This window comes from Triticum dicoccoides, chromosome 2A (genome assembly GCF_002162155.2).
Source record: "Triticum dicoccoides isolate Atlit2015 ecotype Zavitan chromosome 2A, WEW_v2.0, whole genome shotgun sequence".
Lineage (NCBI taxonomy): Eukaryota > Viridiplantae > Streptophyta > Magnoliopsida > Poales > Poaceae > Triticum > Triticum dicoccoides.
The window spans coordinates 13,478,649-13,486,664 of NC_041382.1; the positions used below are offsets into that span (position 1 = coordinate 13,478,649).

The 8,016-nt window shown below is 45.1% G+C and overlaps 1 pseudogene; it reads left to right on the forward strand.

The window, feature by feature from the left end:
- The first annotated feature begins 3,139 nt into the window (after positions 1-3,139).
- LOC119357421 lies at positions 3,140-4,193 on the forward strand (annotated as a pseudogene).
- Positions 4,194-8,016: the final 3,823 nt, after the last annotated feature.

Consider the following 8,016-nt stretch of genomic DNA (forward strand, 5'->3'; position numbering starts at 1 on the left):
AAGAAGTTTATCAAGTTTCCAGGCGAGGCGCCAAGGACAACAAGTCCACCCCCCTGCGGTGGTGGCGGTTCACCTACACCTCCGTCACGTCAGCCGACGCCCCCCAGTCCACAACGTCCGGCGGGTGATCAGACGCCGCCCCCCAGTCCTCGTCCGGCGGGTGATCGGACGCCGCCCCCCAATCCACCTCCGGCAAAGAAGCAGAAGCAGTCCTGGATTATTAACCCGGACCCTTATGTACCTAAGACCACAAAGGTACCGGAGCCATCACTGAAGCCTCTCCCCACAAGGCCTTGGGAATGTAGTGCCGAGGAAACTGCCGCGGCCGCGGCTGCTGATCATGAGAAATGGAAGGCGGACTGCAAGAAGAAAAGAGAGCCCGAGCCCAAGCCAGTATTTTTTGATGAGCAAAAGAAGTGGGCTAAGTCATTTTTTGAGCACACCGTCCCAAGCCGCGAAGAATCTGCCTGACGACTATGCACGTGAACTTCGTAGGCAGGCACTCATGTTGAAGGAGAAGAAAGAGCGGGCGGAGAACCAGGAGAACAAAGCCTTGGAGGAGGCCGAGAAAACGGAATTAGAAAGTAAAAAAAGCGGGAAACGAGTTGCCCAGCTCGGGGAACAAAGTAAACAATCGATTGCCCCGCTTATAGTGAAAGCCGCCGGTCCGGATGACCCCGATATCATAGCAGCTGCGGTAGCACATGGATTGACTGTAACGAGTGCCAGAGAACAAGCGGCCAACTTAGGTATTACTCTTCGTGAACTGTTAGGCCTTGATGAGGCGCCAGTGAAGGAGGTAGTAATTACATATGTGAAGAATGGGCCTCTCGTCGAGCCTGCGCAGGAAGAGGATCTACCTCCACAAATGAAAGGTCTGCTGAAATGGTACAAGGGTTACATAAAAAATAAAAACGCCAAAGAATATATTTATGCGGAAGTGAGATATGAGCATCACTTCAAACATTACTATGTACAAATTCATCTGAGTGAATTGTTCCAGCTTTTCAATCTGCGCGAGCTCGACAAATCTATCATCAGTTGCTACGTTCTGTAAGTGATTTATTTCTACCCCATCTCGTTCATATTGCCTGCACTATATATATGTCCTAACTACATTGTTGTGTCCGCTATTATACATGCAGAATGAAGATTAAGGAATGCAGAGTAAGGAACATCCATGATGTTGGGTTCATTGACCCACACATCGTTAATGGATATGTGTTGGAGCATCACCCCGCCGACATGGAGGCAGACCTGTGGCAGTTTCTTACAAAGCAGGAACTCAAAAGTGATATTCTATTTCCTTACCATTTTGGGTGAGTGTTTCTGTCTTGAGCACATTCTCTTTTGTTTACTCCATGCATGGTATGTGGTCGGCTAATCGATGAGTTATGCATGACGTACTTTGCATGTATCGTGTCCGCAGGTTCCACTGGATTTTGCTAGTAATTAAAGTTGACACCTCAGAATGTCTCGTCCACGACTCTCTGAATAAGGATCCAAAGCTTTGGGGCGACATGAGAAGAATGCTGCAGAAGTAATTATTTTCATTCATTTGCGCTCTATATCGATCGGCCTATTTCGTTCATTTCCTAATATCAAGTAACTAATAACTCTCTTGTTCATTTAATTTTCTTTGCCTCGTAGGGTTTGGAGACGGTTCGTAGATACAAAGGTCGGTGAATTCAAAAAAGAGCTAGAATTCAAAAGGTCAAAGGCTAAGAATGGTGAGGATATTCAGCCAGCGGAGACCAATCTATGTGCATACTATGTCTGTGAGATGATCCGGAGATACACCTCTGAGCGGGTTCCGAGTGATACCAATGCTCAGAGGAATAACCTCCGGATGATGCTTAGTCCAGAAGCTCGCTTCCGACCACTTCAAGAGGAACTAGCTGGATGGTTCAGGAGGGAAGTCCTCCATCCTAAAGGAGAACACCATTACGAGGACGTAGAACTTTATATGCATTAAATTATGTATGCAAACTTGTTCAAAATTATATATGGTCATCCGATGATATTGAATATATATTGTATATTCCTCTTGAATTCTTTTTGGTTCTAATTTCAAATTTGTTTGAAATTGTACATTCCATGTATGTAGTACCGTAGAATATGTGAAACTCCTTCAAAATTAAAATAAAGCACAAAAGAAATAAAACAATACAAATTAAACAGAAAACAGGTTTAGGGGGGGGGGCTAAAACCCTAAACCTGCGGCGGCCTTTAGTCGCGGTTGGCCAGAAGAACCGCGACTAAAGGTCCTCCGCCCCGACGGCCGCCTGGCGCCCACGTGGACGGGCCTTTAGTCGCGGTTCTTAAGCAACCGCGACTAAAGGTGGGGGCCTTTAGTCGCGCCTATTTGGTCGCGGTTGCGCAACCGCGACTAATGGCAGTTGCGAACCGCGACCAAAGGCCCTTTTTCCACCAGTGGAGCTTGGAGGTCGAGATTGAAGAGGAGAAAGCTTAAGTTGTGTGGCTTGGGCATTCCATCGAACACCTTGTGTGCATAGGAGGTGAGCTAGAGCACCACCAAGCCCTCTCCTCCTCGGCCAGAGAAAAACAGAGCACTGGGGTGCTCTGCTCGCGAGCGAGGGGTATATATAGGCACCTCATTGGTCCCGGTTGGTGACATGAGCCGGGACTAAAGGGGAGCCTTTAGTCCCGGCTCATGTCACCAACCGGGACCAATGATGGTGGGCCAGGAGCGAGGCCCATTGGTCCCGGTTCATCCCACCAACCGGGACCAAAAGGTCCAGATGAACCGGGACCAATGGCCCACGTGGCCCAGCCGGCCCCCTGGGCTCACGAACCGGGACCAATGCCCATATTGGTCCCGGTTCTCGACTGAACCGGGACTAATGAGCTGACCCGGCCTGGACCAAAGCCCCGTTTTCTACTAGTGGAAGACGGAAGTCAAAAATAGTGAAAACACAAAATTTAGCTAGCTTGGCTATAAATGGTGAAAACTAACTAACCTGCAATTGTTTTGCACGGTACTCCTCGGCTCGAACCCGTTTGGCTTTGTGTTCAGTGAACTCTTGACGATAAGTTTTGACAGACCTAGAGTAGGCCTACAATTTGACACAATGAATCTAATCAGCATAACCATGCAGGAAAGAATGTGTGAACGAGGATGAAAAGGAGAGATGCTTACTTCTTCCTCTTTGGAACGACTAGGACGTGCCCGGGATGGGTTAGGCGCACTCGCGCCAGTGTTGGAAGTCTGGAGCTGGACATAACTGATGGTGGGCTGGAACACGCCATCAAGAACCCCCGAGAGGCCATGTGGCCTGCCGTGTGTAAACATAACCATCGTCGTCTCGTCCTGGACAAGATCATCGCTAAAAGCAAGCAGAAAGGTGATGACCTTCTGAGCGTCATGCTTAGGATCAGGAACGGGGGAGACCCTGAATTCCCCATCGAAACGACAACCATTAAGGCAATCATTGTGGTACGTATTTCCATTTCCCTGGTGAATCGCTCTCAAATGTCCTTGGCCAACATAAAAAAAATTAGGGTAAACATTTTTGTTCATATATGTGAACATCATAATATGTCATGTCGCCCATTTCTTCATGTAGGATATGTTCTCTGGAGGGACGGACACCACAGCGACAACGGCTGAGTGGGTCATGTCAGAACTCGTGAGGAACCCGTTGGCGATGGCCAAGTTTCAGGCAGAAGTGCGGCGAACATTCGATGACAAGACCCCACAAGAGCATGAGAGGCACATACATGAGCTGCACTACATGAGGATGGTCATCAAGGAGATCATGAGGCTAAACCCGGTGCTGCCGCTGCTCGTCCCCCGAATCTGTCGAGGGTTTTGAGGTCGTCAAGGGTACCAGGGTGTTTGTCAACTCATGGGCGATTGGCAGGAGCCCTGAGAGTTGGGACGATCCTGATGAGTTCAGGCCAGAGAGGTTCGAGGACAGCATGGCTGATGACAAAGGACCCCAGTTCGACTACCTTCCATTCGGAGGTGGGCGGAGGATGTGCCCGGCAGTACCTTTGGGTTGGCCGTGCTGGAGCTAATCATGGCACGACTTCTCTACTACTTTGATTGGAGCCTCCCAACCGGTGGGACTGAGCTTGACATGGACATGACTGTGGGCATAACGGCGAGGAGAAAGAACCAGTTGCACGTAGTGGCATTGCCGTATAAGGTGGTTCCCCTGCAAAGCTGATTCGTATCTTTGTGTTGGACAATTTTCCCGGTTGTTCTCATTTGCCTCGAGTGCATTTCATGTTTGTCCCGCGGAAATGGACGAAAAATAAATTGGGCAATCTCCTAACTATTTTAGCACGGGGTTTCTTCTACAGATTTGGACGTTAGTCTAGTAAAGGGAATGGTGTTGCATAAATGTATCATGTAATCTCTATGTGTTGGCCTTGGGTGGTGGGCTCCACTGTTTTGGTCGAAGAGATTAAATTGTGCAATGAATTAAGACTTTATGCATCAATTGATGCGGTCCTGTGGTGTTCCTGCTCTTTTGAAAGAAAAAAAACTGTTTCCAATATACTCCATTCATTCACAAATATAAGATGTTTCGTATATTTTAATATGGACTACATAGATTAAAATGAGTGAATATACACACAAAAATATGTCTATATACATCCGATTCAGAAAAAAATTTAGAACATCTTATATTTGTGAATGGTGGGAGTATTTGGCAACTAGTAGTCCGATCTTACTATAATTTTTATATTTGAGGTAATGTAGGGGCAACTACTATTTGTTTGTCCTTGTGCTTTTGTAAAAATGGAGTATTTTTGTATTAATGATACTAATTTATATTGGTGGTTATCTACCCATCCCCACTTGCTCCATCTGTGGACCCTACTATAGCTAGCATCCAGTGTGTAAAGGAGCTGTTAAGATCATGCCGAGGATTGACCTATTTTTCAAATAGTTAATCTGAGGCTGATGTGTGTACAAGTTTAGAAAAGCCATGTGCATACAACTTCAGCATTGTTAGTTGTGACTTGGACGTGTTAATGGTAAGTTGCATTCAAAAAATCTTGGAGCTAATTGTGTGTTTTTTCCTTCTATTTTTTCATGATTTTTAATAAGTAACAAGTAAATATATTTTTGGAGGTAAGAAACTTGCGATATTGAGGGGATAAATACCAACTAATCAAGAGACATGAGACAATCCATAAAGCAATTGATCATGATCAAATTTGTAAGCCCCCCTAACCAAAACCTCCCACATTAGGATTGCTTGTTAACGGCTGATCAAGCTTGATGGATTCCCCCTCTGAAACCAGAAGTTCTGGTCCACACATTAGTATCACAACCAAGTGTTATCCAGATCTTTCGTGGATCCAGGCAATTTTGGGAAGGACTCAGCATTCTCCCACAAAAGGCTAGGCCTTGAGTTTCTAGCGACTCATATATCTCGATAAATAGATAATTTAAAAAGTAATAAATATGAGTGAATTAAATAAAGTATTGATATAACTGGAATAGCGGAAGCAAATACCAATTTTCTAAAAAAAATAAAAAAGCATATAATAGAATTGAAAGAGCTTTTTTAATAAAACACTAGTGCAGAACCGGGCAATAGCACCGGTTCGTAAGGCCCTTTAGTGCCGGTTCCATAACCGGCACTAAAGTGTGGGCACTAAAGCCCCCCCCCCTTTAGTACCGGTTCAACACGAACCGGTGCTAAAGGGCAACCACGTGGCACGAGCCAGCTTCGGGGGCCGGAGCCCTTTAGTACCGGTTGGTAAGGTTTTGGGGGGTTTTGGTTTTATGATTTCTTTTTCATTTAATTTTGTATTTTCCATTTAATTCTTTTCGTTTGCTGGTATTTTATGACACTACACATTGTACACGTTATGCATATATATAGAATTTCTAGTAGAACCGATCATATATATATATATATCATCAAATGTCTCACAAACCACCATATTAATTCACACATACACACATGTGTATACCTATATACAATTTCTCCTACATGTTGCCTTCGGAGCCAGTGGCATTATCCTAATTGGTGCCTTCGGAGCACGATGACAATTGGAAGTGGTTCATGGTGGCGGTAGCGGGTAATGGTATTCTCCCTTCGGATCTATGACCTGGTCGAGCAAAAATCCCGCTATTTCCTCTTGAAGTGCTTGTACGCGCTCCGTTTCTAGGAGCTTGTCTCGCACCTCTGTGAACTGTTAAGATGGAGATCAATATGCATATGTATTAGTTGTGTGACTAGATATCAATAATGGTGTAAAAATTGTGAATAGTGTTTTGACAAACGTACCCATTCCTGTTTTTGAGATCTGATCATTCGGACGCCATCATGCGAATGTTCTCGCAAACGCAGTATGCACACAGATCAGTCCCCTGCGCCTGCTTCAGGGACTTTACGAGAATGGAATTTGATCAGATAATAATTAATCAAGCATGATAATTAAAGAGATGGCAGCTAGCTAGCTAGCTAGTACTACTTAATTACTTACCTTGGGTCGAAACCATTTCAGCTTTTGTTTCCATTCGCCTGGAGTGACGCTGATGAACCTTTCCCAAGCCCTGCCCGCCGACAAAGAAAATGAATAAAGGGGTTATTAAATAGTTCATATCATGAAATGACGAAGTAAATAGGCCGAGATATATAGTTAATAATGATTGAAATTATCTGTTGACTATCCCAAACAAGATGTTATAGTCAGTATTTGCTTTGAGTAGTGAGTCCAGTATTTCAACTGTTCCGGCGTCAACTTTAATGATACACAAGATCCAGTGAAATCTGCATGCACACACATTTGCATGTCTTAATTAAGCGGGCATATGTAAGCAAAAACATGTAGCTAGCTAGTAGAAAAAAACAGAGAATTTGTATAGTACAAGACAGTGTGACTCACTGGAAGTTGTAAGGAAGTAGTATATCTTCATTGTATTTGAGGCGCTTCAAGAACTCTAGCATGTTGTCCTCTACCTGCTTTTCGTGATATGGATCTATTTTCCATGTGTATTCATTAACGGTGTTTGGGTCAATAAACCCAATGCCATAGCGTCCACCTTTTTTCATTTCATACATCTTCATCCTGCATAATACCACAGAAAAGAATATAGTGAGGATAATTACAGGTAATGATTGATCAAAAGGATCACTACAGCTAGCTTAAGACTTAAATTATAGAAAGAAATCACTTACACACAATAGCAACTGATGATAGATTTGTCGAGTGCGTCTTGATAGTATAACTGAAACAGTTCATTATTCTCAACGGCCAGAACTTTCTGATGGTAGTAATGATCCTTCTTGACTTCCACCATGAGGGACTCTCGATTGGAACTCTTGGTAATGTCCATGTACCATTGATGCAATTCATACATTCTCGTTGGGAGCTTCATGACCTCGTCTGGCTTGACCAAAGGTTCGCCCCGGACATATTTCCGTTTTATTTCCTCCTCTGTAAGCACAGGCATGGGCTCGATCTCGAGGAGTTGTCCAACAGTGATGTTGAGAATTTCAGCCTGCATTATATGCTCCTCGGTTATTACCACATCGCCCACCTCGGGAACGTAAACTGTTTGCCCACAATAAAATTGGATGCGCGTACTGTCACGTGTTGTTGGCACAACAAGCGAGGGGATCGATTGCGCCGCCTGTTCTCCCAGCTGGGGAACGGTTTTCCCGCATTTTTTGACAGATGCTTGTTGTTTGCTCGAGCTCGAGCTCGCCTCCTTCTGTAGACGTGCTCGATTTAACTTCCTGATGTGGAGCTAGTGGTTGAGCCATACGAATGAAGTGGTTAATCTTTTCCGCAGGCACTTTCTCCCTTGGCGGCGGTGGCGGTTTCGGTCCAAAATGGGCGTCCACTTCTGCCCGCACTATGGCATTAGTTTGCTCCTCGGTCCTGTCGTAAGCCCTCTGGGGGAAGAGGAGTAGTGAGGCTTGGACCATATTTATATCGCTTGCCTCCGCCTGTACTTCCTGTACTACCTCGACTCGTACCGCTACGCACCATAGCTGCGGGGTGTCTCTTCTGCGATTGCTG